Raw genomic sequence first — 17,225 nt, forward strand, 5'->3', positions numbered from 1 at the left:
TTTTTATATTTTACATTAGGTTTTAATTGTGACTTAAGTCTTAAAAATCGACAAACCGGTCATTAAACGGTAAAAAACCCCCCTTTTATAATAATAATACTACTAGTACATATATATTTTTTTGTATTTTTTACAAATATTGTGTGTAAAAATATAGCGTTAAACTTCACTAGCTCCCTGTGGAACGAACCGGACTTACTAAAAACTATACTATAATACGATTAGGTACACTGCCTATAAGTGTTGTAGCAAGGTTTAAGTATATCCCACTCGATAAATAAATAAATAACTTGTGTAAAATTGTAGCATATTTAATAGTATTTCGCACTAAAAATAATACTATTTCGTATACACCCCCTACAACATCAAATTTTTGGCGCCGCTGCCGGGGACCACTAAAACGCTATATTTTTAATTTATATTTGCAAAAAAAAAAAAAAAAAAAAAAAACGTAAAAAAAAAAAAACGTAAAAAAAAAAAAAACGTAAAAAAAAAAAAAAAATTATAAAAAAAAAAATATATTTTTAAGATTTTGTCTATAAAATTTTTTTTTTTTTAGTTTTATTACCTTTAGATTTTTAGACTATATTCGCAACTTTTAGTATTAAGTTTAGTTTTGCCATAGTTATTTTTACTTCTAGAATTTTTAGTTTTGCCGTAAAATCCCTTAAGTGCTTTTTCTTTAGACTAAGATTTAGGTGCCTTAAAATTTTGCGACGCTATTTTTCGTGCTACTTTCTTATTTTTATTTATCTTTCGACGCCGTTTACCTATGTATCAATTAAAATTCCAATTAGTAATCTCTATTTGTAGTTTTAATTTTAAGATAGTGATAGTTATAAGGTTGGATTAACCGCGTGTTTACAAACCACTCTTCGTCTTTTTCATTTTTCGACACTTTTCGACGCGCAATCTTTTTCTCTCTTATTTCTCGCCATTCTAGTTTTTAGGACTTAGAATTTTTTCTACTTCTTCTCTAAATTTCTTAAAATTACGAAAATTTATTTTAAGTGGTTAAATTGATAGACATCAAAATTTTCTGGTTCGTAGTAATAGTTGGATTTGTACGTGGACCGGGTTATTGGAGCCAAACAGTACTCAATTATATTGAGACCAAACGAATCCTGCCCCTCTGCTGCATCTTTTGGCTATTCGAAACGTGGGCAAAATCAGAAAAGTCTATTGATTGGATAACTTATATAATTTTTCTTTCTTTTTTAAAAACTAATAGGATATTCAGTGAATGCACCGAGCAAGACGTTCGCCGCCGGTCATACGTTCACCACCTGTAACTCGATCAAGACATCGTTTAACGAATATCGCCGCCGTTGATTTTTCTTTAGAATCGTCATCTAGTCGAACAAGAACTCCAACTCAAATTTCCGATAATCCATCTTTTGAACCCGACTTCACAATTAAGAACCCGGAGCATATTCAAGGACAATTCCAAGATCCTGAACCACTAATTATTCCTCCTGAGCCACAAACCATTAAATCAGAATCCTCTAGTGATTCGTATTCAACAAATTCAATTATGGAAGTAACGGAACCTCTAAGTATGGAAGATCGAATGAGAGCCACACGCACGGGCCAAGGTCACGCCATTATTAAGCCAGAAGTTAATGCGCCGGATTATGAAATCAAAGGACAAATTCTACACATGGTAACTAACCAATGCCAATTCAGTGGTGCACCGAATGAAGATCCTAACGAACACCTTCGTACGTTTAAAAGAATTTGTACACTATTCAAAATCCGAGAAGTGGAAGATGAGCAGATCTATCTCATGTTGTTTCCCTGGACTTTAAAGGGAGAAGCCAAAGATTGGTTAGAATCGTTACCTGAAGGGGCGATTGACACATGGGATGTTTTAGTTGAAAAATTTCTTAAACGATTCTTTCCGGCATCCAAAGCCGTGAGACTTCAAGGAGAAATTGTTACGTTCACACAAAAGTCAAATGAAACTCTATATGAGGCGTGGACAAGATTTGAAAAGTTGTTGAGAGGATGTCCTCAACACGGTTTAGACACTTACCAAATAGTACAAATATTCTACCAAGGTGTCAACGTTGCTACACGAAAAGACATCGACATAACAGCCGGTGGTTCCATTATGAAGAAAACCGCAACTGAAGCTTACAAAATTATTGATAACACAGCATCCCACTCACATGAGTGGCACCAAGAAAAAGATATCTTTCGATCATCTAAAGCGGCTAGAGCTGATTCTAGCCATGACTTTGATTCCGTTTCCGCAAAAATAGATGCTTTCGAAAGACGAATGGAAAAGATGAATAAAGATATTCACGCAATACGAATCAGTTGTGAGCAATGCGGTGGACCACACTTATTGAAAGATTGTCACATTGAACCAACATTGGAACAACGAGAGAATGTTTCCTATATGAACCAAAGGCCTGGAAATAATTATCAAAATAATTATCAACCGCCAAAGTTAAACTTCAATCGAAATCAAAACATTCTTTACAATCCAAACGGACCCAACAACAACTCGTACAACCAACAAGGTCCGAATAACCAACCAACTCAAAACAACACTTTCAATCAACAAAGACCTAGCTTGTATAAACCACCACAACAAACCGAAGAGAAAAAGCCAAATCTAGAAGAAATGATGGCAAAGCTAGTTGAATCTCAAACACAATTTATTACATCTCAAACCCAAACGAACGAGAGATTTGATCAGTCATTAAGAACTCAACAAGCTTCCATTTTGAATCTAGAAAAACACGTAGGTACTCTTGCTAGCATGATGAGTGAGAGGGAACAAGGAAAGCTACCGAGTAATACTGAAGTAAATCCTCGGAATGAGAATGTTAATATGGTTTCAACGAATTCTGAAAAACCAGCATCAGAAGATGGGAAGGTTTTAGATGTAAGTAAAAATGAAGAAGTTACACCACCACCACCACCCGAGTATGTAAAGCCAGTGGTGACACCATACAGACCACCCATCCCGTTTCCAAGAAAAGGAGTTGAGTATGAGCAAGTAATAGGTAATAAAGATTGTGATACCTCTGGAAAGAAGAAGAAGAAAAATAATAAGAAAGTACAAGAAACAAAAGCCGTAGAAGTAAACCCGGTGAATACAGTTCCACCAAAACCTCCACCTAGGGTAGGTGATCCGGGTGAATTTATTGTTCCTTGTCTACTTAGTGATTGTGTCATGTATGATGCACTAGCAGATTTAGGTGCAAGTGTAAGTGTTATGCCTCTTTCCTTATATAAGAGATTAGGAGTAGGTAAGTTAAGTCCAACGGATATGAGTGTTCGACTCTTTGATCAAACCATTAAGCACCCAGTTGGAATTGCTGACAACCTACCCATTCAAGTAGGCAATTTAACCTTTCTAGTCGAATTCATTGTCATTGACATAGAAGAGGACCCAAACATTCCTCTAATTTTAGGTCGACCATTCTTTGCGTCCACCGGGGCGTTATTTGATGTAGGAAATGGAAGAATGACACTTAAAAGTGGTGACAAATCGATCACCTTTATGATTCGAAAGTCTAAATCTCCACCAACCAAAACTGTTGAACCAGTAAAAACAATTGGTAAGAACCATGTGCTTTTACCAACTCCAACGGTAATACTTAGCAATAATGAAACGCCTAAGTGTGGGGAAAATGAAGTAACACCTAATGATGACATGATAACAAAGAACCCCGTTGTTGATACGAAATTAAATGATCCCGTTATTAATAGTTCAATGAAGAAACTTATTAAACGGATTCGCGATGCTAGAACCAAGGGGAACTTTAAGTTATGTAACCGGTTAGTATCCAATCTATCACCTAAAGAAAAGGAGAAACTAGTTGAAATTGTGGATATTACACAGGAATCCGACCAATGGCTTAAAGAAAAAGTCACAGATATGCAAGTTGATTATGGACCAAGAGAAATTGACGATGAAGTTAATCACAATTTCGACACCACAGCTACCTAAGTGTGGGGAGATTCAAATGTTCTAAAAGGAAAATGTTGTCGAGAGTTATTTGTTCTGTTCTCGTGTAGTTCCGAGAATGGAATCCGATTGGTCTTTTCCGCTAGCAGACACTAAAGAACTAGTTTTCTCCCCCCATTCTGAATTTTTTTATTTTGTAGGTTTTATATAAAACTAATATGCTTTTTAAATTTAAATTGGTGTGATTTTAAAAACAAAAATTTACTTTATTTCATTAAGTTAAAAAAAAATGATTTCTAAAATTCGTCGTGAGTTGAAGACTAGGTCGTTGAGCCGAACTTACTTTACCCGAGGGCGGGGCGACAAATTTTGTTATCATTATTTTTAATTTTATTGATTTAAAGTATGCCAAAAATATTATACTTTATAAATTTTTGAAAAGTGGGGTTATAAACCAAACTTCAAAAATATATATATATATATATATGTTTGTAGTTTATCTTATGTATAGAACAGGGTAAAACAACGCACTTTCAAAGACGGGCATTAAGTTCAGAAAAGCAACCATTTTTGAAGAAAAACAAATATGATATAACAAATGAAGGAATGAACGATGAGGCGCCATCTATCATTCGACGAGCTTTGTAATTACAAACTCGGTATTTTTAATCACTTTTCTACGCTAATCACCCTCATGAATTTAAATTATAGTCTGATTTCATGCAAATGAGGGCATTGCATGATCTTAAGTGTGGGGAAGGGTTATAAATTCTCTCAGGTTTATACTTGGTTTATTTGCCAAATTTTGTGAAAATTTGAAACTAAATGAACTCAAAATCATGTTTATACATATTTATGAATGATGAAAACTAGGTGTTAATACCGAAATTATCGTTACCTCGAAAAGGACATAAATTGAGAAACAACTTAAAACGCTTGAATTTATTTAAAATGGAATAAAGGAGAATAAAAAGGCAAAGAAAGAAACTAAGTGTGGGGAGAATGTACCAAGTTATTCAATTAAAAACTATCTATCACATATTTTTGTACAAACAATTGAAAATACTTTTGTTTTGAACGATAATCAACTGTTTTATCCGATGAAAGAAAAGAAGAGATGGATCTACACGATGAATCAATTCCATCATTTGAAGGAAGTAAAGTCTTCCGAAAAAGACACGCGCTTCTTGATTTAGGTCATGAAGTTGTCGTCCAGACCAGCTGTAGGTTGACGAAAAATCTAGAAAAGTCATCACTAAAATCAGCAGGAAATCCACGGACCTCAGCATCAAACAGGGTCGCCATGTGGTCAGATTTATCCTAACCATGAGAAGGATTTATCTCGTACAATGGGGGGGCACCGTGCAAATTAGCTTGATAAGACTAATGAATCAGATCCCCAGAAAGGATAATCTCCTTAAAGATTAAAAATCAGCTTTTAAGACTGATATTACTCAATCCTAGAGATTGACCTTAAAGATTGAGAATTCAAACTCATGGAATTCAATGATATCTAAACTCGAGCTTGAACGAGAAAATATTTTGATCAAAATTAAAACCGATTTGTTTTCTGAAAACCCATTTTCAATGCGTTCATTACCATTGAACGTAAAATCCTAGGAATTCACCTAGAATTCATTAGGTCACCTGAACCAAATCGGGTGTCAACCGTAAGAACGGTGGTTGCATAGCATGGTCGGAGACAGGACCTTGTGCCAGACCGAAAAATCATAGGATGATCTTTACTATTGCTCCTACCAAGGATAGTACTAGCATCCGACACGTTAAAAGACCATAACCAAAAGCATGTCATTAGACATTGCCTTAACAGTTTCTTGTTCATCGCTTTCCTTTACAACCGGACGGTAGTTTGCCGAAAGGTAATATACGGAACAAGTAAACTGGATGTGTGCTTTCCGATACCGGGATAGCAGTGGATTACACGAACCTAAATGTTTTTAGCCAAAATATTGATCCACAAATATATTTTGCAACACCAATGGTGGATCAAATCAGAAAACTTATCTAGGGTAAAAGCTAGATTGAATTTTCAAAAGATCAAATGTTTTCATAAAGATCCTATTTCCTAAAGGATCTAAATTTTTATAGTCATGTGGGACTGTAAACCACCTTTCAAATGTGCACTTTGCTTTGGAAACCGAAAGTAAATCGGCTATTTGATTGAAAGTGTCGTTGACCTAAACCCGAGGCAACTGTGGATGACACACCCACCTTTAACCATGGTTCTATGGTTACTACCATTGTTCATACCGCCGTATTGAAATCACTGATGTACAAAGTGTGAAGAATAAAGAAGTGATTCAAGTGTTTTTCAAGACTGTATTGCTTGAGGACAAGCAACGCTCAAGTGTGGGGATATTGATAAGGCTAAAAAGGAACATATATTTCATAGCATTATCCCCCAAGAATGACAAGTTTTTAGTTGCAATTGTTCCATTTTCAAGTAATATTCGTTTATATTTAATAAGTGCGAAGACAAAAGGCGAAAACGAAGATTTGAAGACAAAAAGGTCCAAAATGCTAAAAAGTACAAGATACAATCAAAAAGGTTCAAATTATTGATGAGGAACGTCTAAAAATGACAAGAGTACAAGTTACAAAACGCAAAGTACACAATATAAAATTGTACGAAAGGACGTTCGAAAATCTGGAACCGGGACCAGAGTCAACTCTCAACGCTCGACGCAACGGTGTAAAAATTATGAGTCAACTATGCACAAGAATAAAATATAATATTTAAATAATTCATAATAAGAATAATATTAAATAATAAAAAGTTGTTAATTGAGCATAGTTCAGGGGTCATAAGTGAAAATTCAATTTATAAATTCGCCTATAAAAGGCTATGTAAACGTAATTGAAGGATACTTTTTTTTTCGATCATTTTTTCTATCTTTTTCTTATTTTACTATCTATCAATATCAATATCTATAATTTATATCTATAATTCTCTATCATAATGTTAATGTAATCAGATATAACAATAATCTTAATTTTAATTTTAAATTATGATAATAATAAGATTTATGATAGAGATCGTTTGAGTGTGTAAGTCGAAATTCTGTCCGTGTAACGCTACGCTATTTTTAATCATTGTAAGTTATGTTCAACCTTTTTACATTAATGTCTCGTAGCTAAGTTATTATTATGCTTATTTAAAACGAAGTAATCATGATGTTGGGCTAATTACTAAAATTGGGTAATTGGGCTTTGTACCATAATTGGGGTTTGGACAAAAGAACGACACTTGTGGAAATTAGACTATGGGCTATTAATGGGCTTTATATTTGTTTAACTAAATGATAGTTTGTTAATGTTAATATAAAGATTTACAATTGGGCGTCCCTATAAATTACCATATACACTCAATCGGACACGATGGGCGGGGTATTTATTGTTGGGATTTAACAAGTTACATAATACTTAAAACCTTTTAAGAATCAAATTAAAGCGGAAGCATGAAAATATTACCGATTGAACTTGTTAATCTTTAACCTTTTAAAGTTAAATCCCAATTAGGATCAAGTTGTGAAATAAGCTTACAAACTACAAGCAAGAATAAGATGTTATACCTATTCCAAGCTAGTTGAAAGTGATGAAGATGATGATGTTGAATGGAGCTTCAAATGTATGAAACCTCAAGAGATTATACCCCAAACTTATGCACCAACACCTTAGCTTTGGTTAGGATTTTATTGACACTTGATAACAAGCTTGCAAAGAAGAAAATGAACCCACTTTTGACCTCCAAAGGCCACGGCCTAACAGCAACAAGAAGAGAGAAAAATGCAGTTTTTTTGCTTGTTATTTTGATGTGTACTTGCATGTGTGTGTAACCTTGAGTCAAGGAACATGTTTATAGATATATGGAAAAGCATGGGCAACTAAAGATTGGAATCTCTAGCATGTGCATCTCATTCCCTATGCCACTTCTCTTTCATATTATAAAATAAGTTTTATAAAAGTATTAGATTTTATAAAACTCTTTATAATACTTCCATATATATATAATTGTCATGTACATTTATTTTTATAAAACCAAAACTTTATAAAATGTAACATAACAAAATAAATTATTTAACCTATAAATAATTTAAACTCTTGTTATATATATAAATTAATCCATAATTTATAAATATATATACACATCAAGTAATATTTCAGAAAACCATTTTTCTTAAAGTTCAAGTGTCGCGTATTTGATCAACGAACCAATCGTTAAAATCGAAGACGAATAAGGTGTCGGTAAGTTTGTTATTGGGTATGACCCGACTTGGATCATAACACGTCAGCCACGTTAATTTAATATGTCTCTCGGGCATACGAAATACCTTCAATCTCCCACTTGCACGAGAAACATAAGAAATTAATGCAAGTGATGGATACAGCCTAACACACTGTCCATCACCCCTAATATGTTATGACTTTGTGCCATTCAATAACATCATCCCTTTCGAGTTCCCATCTCGAATATGAATAGGTGAATCTTTCATTATTTCCTTTCATCCTAGATGTCATGTTAAATCCAAGAGATACAGAGTGATCACTCTCTTATAGATTTAACTTTTCAGGCCTTAGACATCTGACTCTCAACGAATAAGAGGGACAAATTCCATCTTGACTACATACGTCCTAGATATACACTTTGTAATATACCTGAGTTCTTCCTTATGTACTACCATGTTTCAGAATAGCGAAGGAAAGAATCAAGGCACAGTACTTGGTGAATATCCGAATCCAATATGTATCTCAGGTCAGAGGATACAATGATATTTGCCTTTACTCAAGATTACATGTGATCAACCACAAAGGCTCTATACAGTAATTCTTGAGAGCGGGTCTTCCAATATTTGTTTCCCACAAATATCTATGAACCTTGGTTGCAACCTTGCCCCACATTCAACCTATGAATGTATACCAATCCAAGTTCATAATAGTCTAAACCTCACACTTGTTCCCACAAATGTGATCGACTACGGAAATTTAGAATAATTGCTTATTCATGGATGAAATATGCAAAATAGGAACATAACTCAAATAAATTAACACCATAGTTATATTAATGAGTTTGAATAATTTCGTTCCGGTACAATACATAAAATAGATCATATCCAATCACTAGAATATCGAAGCCCTAATGCACAAACATGTCCCTCATGTTTTGGCCCATGTAAAAGCTTCGTGAGTGGATCCGCAACATTTTGATCTGTATGAACTTTGCGAATACATATCTTTCCTTTTTCAACTTCATCCCTTATGTAGTTGAATCTCCGCTCAATGTGACGAGTCTTTTGATGGGCACGAGGTTCCTTGATTTGAGCAATCGCACCCTCGTTGTCACAAAAGATCTCAAGAGGGTCCTGAATGGAAGGGACCACTCCTAAGTCGTCGATGAATTTCTTCATCCATGCAGCTTCCTGTGCTGCCAATGAGGCGGCAATGTACTCCGACTCTGTAGTGGATAACGCAACAACTTCCTGTTTCGAACTCTTCCAAGAGACCGCACCACCATTTAACATGAAGACATAACCGGATTGTGATCGAGAGTCATCTCGATCAGTTTGGAAACTCGCGTCCACGTAACCTTTTACAGCGAGTTCCTCCTCACCAGACCCATATATTAGAAACATATCCTTAGTCCTCCTAAGGTATTTCAATATGCTTTTAACAGCAATCTAATGACTATTTCCTGGGTTATTCTGGTATCTACTTGTCAAGCTTAGAGCGCATGACACATCCGGTCTAGTACATATCATTGCATACATGATAGACCCAATAGCAGATGCGTATGGGACTTTCTTCATTCTCTTTTGTTCATCTTTCGTGGCAGGACACTGAGATGAACTGAGAACGGTTCCTTTTTGAATAGGTACCAAACCTCTATTAGAGTTTTCCATCTTGAACCTTTTCAAGATTTTATCAATGTATGTACTTTGACTTAAACCTATCAATCTCTTGGATCTATTCCTATAGATCCCTATCCCCAATATGTATTGTGCATCTCCAAGATCCTTAATGGAGAAGCAACTCTTTAGCCAAGTTTTGACTCCTTGCATTGTGGTAATATCATTCCCAAATAATAATATATCATCCACATATAGTACAAGGAACATGATAGTGCTCCCACTAGCTTTCTTATATACACAAGCTTCATCACCATTTTTAATGAAGCCAAATTTCTCGGCTTCCTCATTAAAACGATGATTCCACATTCTAGATGCTTGTTTCAATCCGTAGATTGACTTCTTTAACTTGCATACCCTTTTAGGATATTTTGGATCAACAAAACCTTCAGGCTGAACCATATAGACATCTTCCATAAGATATCCATTTAGGAAAGCGGTTTTGACATCCATTTGCCATATTTCATAGTCGTAGTGAGCAGCAATGGCAAATAATATCCTAATAGACTTTAGCATTGCCACTGGCGAGAAAGTTTCATCATAATCAACCCCTTGAGTTTGAGTGAAACCTTTTGCTACAAGTCTAGCTTTATATGTATCCAAGTTTCCATGTATGTCGGTTTTCTTCTTGAAAAGCCATTTGCAATCAACTAGTTTAGAGCTAGGAGGTTGCTCAACAAGTTCCCACACTTGGTTTTCATACATGGATTGCATCTCGGCGTTCATGGCATCCTGCCATTTATCTTTATCAATCCTTGATAAAGCATCTTTGTAGTTTGTCGGTTCATCCAAATCAACCGTATAGCAACCATCCACGAGAAACCCATATCTCTCGGGAGGATTACTAATCCTACTAGATCTTCGAACGTCTTGTGTACCCTGATCATCCACTTGATCATTTTCAACATCCTCATGTTGAGTACTAGTGCCAACCAATTGTGTATCATCGGCTTGATCTTGTACCTCTACAAGATCTATCTTCCTTTCACCATCACCTTCCATAAGGAACTTGGTTTCTAGGAATTCCGCTTTCCGAGCAACAAATACGGTTTGCTCGGATGGATCATAGAAGTAATATCCCATGTCATCTTTGGGATATCCTATGAAGATACACTTTGTGGATCGAGCATGTAGCTTATTAGCTATATAACGCTTAGGATAAGCTTCACATCCCCATACTTTTAAGTATGATAGAGAAGGAGGTTTTCCAAACCACATCTCGTGAGGAGTTCGTTCCACTTTCTTGGTTGGGGCCATATTTAAAATACGAGCCGCGGAGCTTAGACAATAACCCCAAAATGATAGAGGCAACGAGCTTCTTGCCATCATAGATCGAACCATATCCATTAGGGTTCGGTTCCTCCTTTCGGAAACTCCATTAAGTTGGGGTGTTCCGGGTGGAGTAAGTTGTGAGATAATCCCACAACTCCTAAGATGATCTTGGAAGGCATCGCTTAGGTATTCACCTCCTCTATCAGTACGAAGTACCTTAATTTTCCTATTGAGTTGATTTTGTACTTCGTTTTGATATTCTTTGAATGCTTCAAACGTTTCGTCCTTGTGTCTTAATAAGTAGACATACCCGAAATGACTAAAGTCATCAATGAAAGTAACAAAGTATCTTTCACCATTCCTAGTCATGGGTTTAAAGGGTCCACATACATCCGAATGTATTAATCCCAATAAATCTTTAGCCCTTTTATAAGTCCCTTTGAAAGGTGCTTTAGTCATCTTGCCTTGTAAACAAGATTCACATACATCAAACGAATCCATTTCATTTGATTTCAAAAGTCCATTCTTTTGAAGTGTATGCATTCGGTTCTTGTTTATGTGACCAAGGCGACAATGTCATAAGTAGGAATCACTCAAATCCCTTTTGAGTTTCTTGGTGCTTGTATGGTACATTGAGCTACTAGATAATGTGTCATCGTGAACCAATTCATAAATTCCATTTGAAGGTGAAGCCTTGAAATAGAATACATTATCTAAATAAAAGTGGATATCATCATTAACAAAATTAGGATTAAAACCACATTGTTTCAAACGGGAAACAGAAATAATGTTTCGACATAAGTCGGGTGCATACAAAACATCATTCAAAATAAGTTCCAAGCCACTTGGAAGTTTTAACACAAAGTCTCCTTGAGCTTTCACTTGCACTTTAGCTCCATTCCCCATGAAGAGACTTGATGTTCCCGTTTGCTTGTTACTTCTTTTGAACCCCTGCAAAGAATTGCAAATATGAGTCCCACATCCAGTGTCTAATACCCATGTATTAGAAGAAGTAATACTAAGCTCTATATATACCATATATATATTACCTGAGGTTTGCCCCGCATCCCTCTTGTCCTTCAACTCCTTAAGATAAATCGGACAGTTTCGTTTCCAATGACCCATCTCACCGCAACCGAAACATGGGTCTTCCTTGGGGTTTGCCTTCTCGGCTACCTTTTGCTTCTTAGCTTTGTTCTTGGTTGGGGTAACCATCTTCCCCTTCCCTTTGCCTTGATGGGCGGGTCCTTTCCTCTTAGCCACCTTTGGCTTAGAGGTGTTACCTTTGGATCCACCTTGATCGATTGCTAACACGGGTAAAGCCCTTTTACCCATGCTAGTTTCCGCCGTTCTAAGCATACCGTGAAGCTCACCTATGCTCTTATCCATCCCATTCATATTGTAATTAATTACAAATTGATCAAACCTTTTTGATAGGGAGTTAAGGATAAGATCGGTGGCTAACTCATTGGATATGTTTAGGTTAAGTCAGTTAGCACGATCGATAAGGCTTTTCATCTTGAGTACATAAGATGAAACCGATTGGGTATCGTCCATACGACAAGCATGTAGCGCCCGAACCGTTTCGAAGCGCTCGACACGCGCTTGTTGGAGAAACATCTCCTTCAATTGCGTTATCATGTCGTATGCACTATGGTGCTCGAAATCCTTTTGGAGTTCGGGTATCATAGTCCCAAGCATTAAGCATGAGACTTGAAGGGAGTCGTGGCAATACTTATCGTAAGAGGCCATTGCCTCCACATCATTCTCATCCGGTTGATCGGGAATGGGGTCCTCAAGCACATACATTTTATCCTCTTGTTTGAGGACAATCCGAAGATTGCGGAACCAATCCATAAAGTTGGTATGGTTGAGTTTGTCTTTCTCTAAGAGAGACCTTAATGATAGGTGGTTTAGGTTAAGTGGTGCGTTTGGAATGTTGTTGTTGTTATTGGCGGCCATCTACAAAATTAACAAAGTTCGTTTAAGTATCGGTTTTAATTTAACATTCAATACCCTTTTAAATTTTAATTGACTTATTAAATATTAGAATCCAACGGTAAATCAAATTTCGGTTAGGTGACCTTTATCCCGTTATTTGATTTAGCTAGGTAGTCATTATATGACAATTGCAATCCTTTTGCAACTTCTAAGTTATGGGATCATGCAATCCTTTTGCATGGCATATTTATCCCATCAACGCCTATTTGTTCATCATGCTTCGGTGACCCTAAGTTCATGATTCCCAAATCAAGTCGTCCTACTTGTGTAAACATGTAGACTTAACATACAAGTGGTTAGGTGACCTTTATCCCACATGTATGCGAAGTGTACCTTATTCATATTAGTTCGCTCATGATGGTTAGGTGACCTTTATCCCATCAAGAGTTTCCTAATACGTCTAAGTGTTTCCACAAAAGGATGGAGTTTAACTTGTTTGCCTTGTTAATAAGGGATTTTAAGTTTTCATTAATTCTAGTTTGAGAAAACTTTTGCACCATACACCAACATGCATTTAGTGTATGGTTTATTTGAAAATCCATTTTCATGTTATGTAATAAAGCCAATTTTATTACTTTGATATAAACCATTTTATATGTATGATCCTTATCATGTTCTTAATAACCGATTATTAATGTGCTTTTAGCCGTTTTTAATTTAACCATTTAAATTGACGTTTTGCATGTCGTTAATAATGTCAATTTTAACCAATTTAAATTGCCATTTTAGTTTGTTGTTAACTTGTGTGATTAACTTGTAGCATACAAACATACAATCCACATAATCATACAAAACAACCACGCATGCAAAACAAAGATGTTCACAATCTAGCCATTTTGGTAGGCATTTGTTTAGCCGAAAACAAATGCCACCGGTTAAGGGGTTATAACACAAAGTAAGAGATTTCAAAATCTCCCACTCAATCTTGCATCCAAATGCTTCTTCATGTGTTCTTCAAGTCTTCATCATCTTCATCATTTTACAAAATATATCCTAATACATTTTGTCTAGAAAATGAAAATACAACCTAATCTATTTTACATACCAAATATAAAATAAATTACATAACCAAATGAATATTATTACAAACCAATTGAATAAATATTATTACAAACCATAAGAATGAATTAAATCAACCAAACATACATGCAACCATACACAAGGTCAAGGCTAGGATTGTGAACAACATGCAACCAAAATTTGAACCAAATAAAGAGCCCAAAACCCATTTTGGGACTCCTATAATTCGGCCCAAAATACACACCCACCCAAAACCATAAATTTTTGCATTTTACAATCATGCATGTACATAAAATGCAAAGTTATGGTGAGTTCAAAAACCATCTCGAAGCATATTTCAACAACTTCGGCTCTAGATACCATTGTTGGGATTTAACAAGTTACATAATACTTAAAACCTTTTAAGAATCAAATTAAAGCGGAAGCATGAAAATATTACCGATTGAACTTGTTAATCTTTAACCTTTTAAAGTTAAATCCCAATTAGGATCAAGTTGTGAAATAAGCTTACAAACTACAAGCAAGAATAAGATGTTATACCTATTCCAAGCTAGTTGAAAGTGATGAAGATGATGATGTTGAATGGAGCTTCAAATGTATGAAACCTCAAGAGATTATACCCCAAACTTATGCACCAACACCTTAGCTTTGGTTAGGATTTTATTGACACTTGATAACAAGCTTGCAAAGAAGAAAATGAACCCACTTTTGACCTCCAAAGGCCACGGCCTAACAGCAACAAGAAGAGAGAAAAATGCAGTTTTTTTGCTTGTTATTTTGATGTGTACTTGCATGTGTGTGTAACCTTGAGTCAAGGAACATGTTTATAGATATATGGAAAAGCATGGGCAACTAAAGATTGGAATCTCTAGCATGTGCATCTCATTCCCTATGCCACTTCTCTTTCATATTATAAAATAAGTTTTATAAAAGTATTAGATTTTATAAAACTCTTTATAATACTTCCATATATATATAATTGTCATGTACATTTATTTTTATAAAACCAAAACTTTATAAAATGTAACATAACAAAATAAATTATTTAACCTATAAATAATTTAAACTCTTGTTATATATATAAATTAATCCATAATTTATATATATATATACACATCAAGTAATATTTCAGAAAACCATTTTTCTTAAAGTTCAAGTGTCGCGTATTTGATCAACGAACCAATCGTTAAAATCGAAGACGAATAAGGTGTCGGTAAGTTTGTTATTGGGTATGACCCGACTTGGATCATAACACGTCAGCCACGTTAATTTAATATGTCTCTCGGGCATACGAAATACCTTCATTTATATGTACGAATAATCGTTCATTTAACCGGACACGGGAATGGATTAATAGCCACTAGAATAATTAAAACAGGGGTGAAATTATGTACAAGGACACTTGGTATAATTGATAACAAAATATTAAAACCTTGGGTTACACTCAGTCGACATCCTGGTGTAATTATTAAACAAAGTATTAAAATCTTGTTACAGTTTAAGTCCCCAATTAGTTGGAATATTTAACTTCGGGTATAAGAATAATTTGACGAGGACACTCGCACTTTATGTTTATGACTGATGGACTGTTATGGACAAAAACCAAACGGACATATTAAATAATTCAAGACAAAGGACAATTAACCCATGGGCATAAAATTAAAATCAACACGTCAAACATCATGATTACGGAAGTTTAAATAAGCATAATTCCTTTATTTTATCTCTTTTTTCGCATTTTTAATTATCGCACTTTTATTTTATGTCATTTAATTTATCGCACTTTATTTATTGTTATTTACTTTACTCTTTAAATTAAGTTATTTTTATATTTTACATTAGGTTTTAATTGTGACTTAAGTCTTAAAAATCGACAAACCGGTCATTAAACGGTAAAAAACCCCCCTTTTATAATAATAATACTACTAGTACATATATATTTTTTTGTATTTTTTACAAATATTGTGTGTAAAAATATAGCGTTAAACTTCACTAGCTCCCTGTGGAACGAACCGGACTTACTAAAAACTATACTATAATACGATTAGGTACACTGCCTATAAGTGTTGTAGCAAGGTTTAAGTATATCCCACTCGATAAATAAATAAATAACTTGTGTAAAATTGTAGCATATTTAATAGTATTTCGCACTAAAAATAATACTATTTCGTATACACCCCCTACAACATCAGAAGTTAATAGACTTTAATTCACTAGTCTTAGTGATTAAAGTCGAGTCTTGGCCATTTATGGGCGGTTGTGTGTAGTTGAGTCATTTAATGCAAATTGGGTCATTAAATGCTCAAGTGGGAGTATTGTGGTTAATCCCACTAGTTGTGAAATTGAATGTGCACTTAATGATTTAGGTACATTGCGTTGAAGCTCGGAAGTGCTAAATCATCATCCTTGTGACAATGTGAGTGGAATAATTATATATGCATATATATGATTTATTTGCTTATGGGGTATGGGTTAAAGTTCGTTGTTGACGATACCATACCCTAGAGTATATTGTGATGTTGATGAGGGTTTAAAGTTCGTTGTTGACGATACCTCATACGTATGGAATTAAAGTTCGATGTTGACGATGCCATACGATTATTGTAGTGACGTTGATGAGGGTTTAAAGTTCGTTGTTGGTGATACCTCATATGTGGGTTTAAAGTTCGATGTTGACGATACCACATTAATGGGATTTAAGTTCGATGTTGACGATACCATTCGTTGGGCTTGCCTTGGGATCTTGAGTACTATGGATGTTGTGAACATCATCGTTATATTTGTGTTTTAGCATAATGTATTGTTGTGTTATATGCTAATGTTATACTAGCCTTGTTATTGTGGTGCTTAGCGTTATACATGTGAAAGGTATGCTACTTATGTAACTAGTATGTATGCGGATTTGGTAAGTGTTTGCAAGTAAGTAGGTTAAATATATGTATGTATAATTGTTGCACTCACTAAGCCTTGCTTACCCTCTCGTTGTTTACCATTTTATAGGTTCGGCTTGGACAAGGGTAAGGGCATACGTTTGGACTAGTGGTCTCCCGCTTATGTTGTCGGGGGTGCTTTTGGTGTTAGCT

The sequence above is a fragment of the Rutidosis leptorrhynchoides genome, chromosome 2, assembly GCF_046630445.1.
Source record: "Rutidosis leptorrhynchoides isolate AG116_Rl617_1_P2 chromosome 2, CSIRO_AGI_Rlap_v1, whole genome shotgun sequence".
NCBI classification, from domain to species: domain Eukaryota; kingdom Viridiplantae; phylum Streptophyta; class Magnoliopsida; order Asterales; family Asteraceae; genus Rutidosis; species Rutidosis leptorrhynchoides.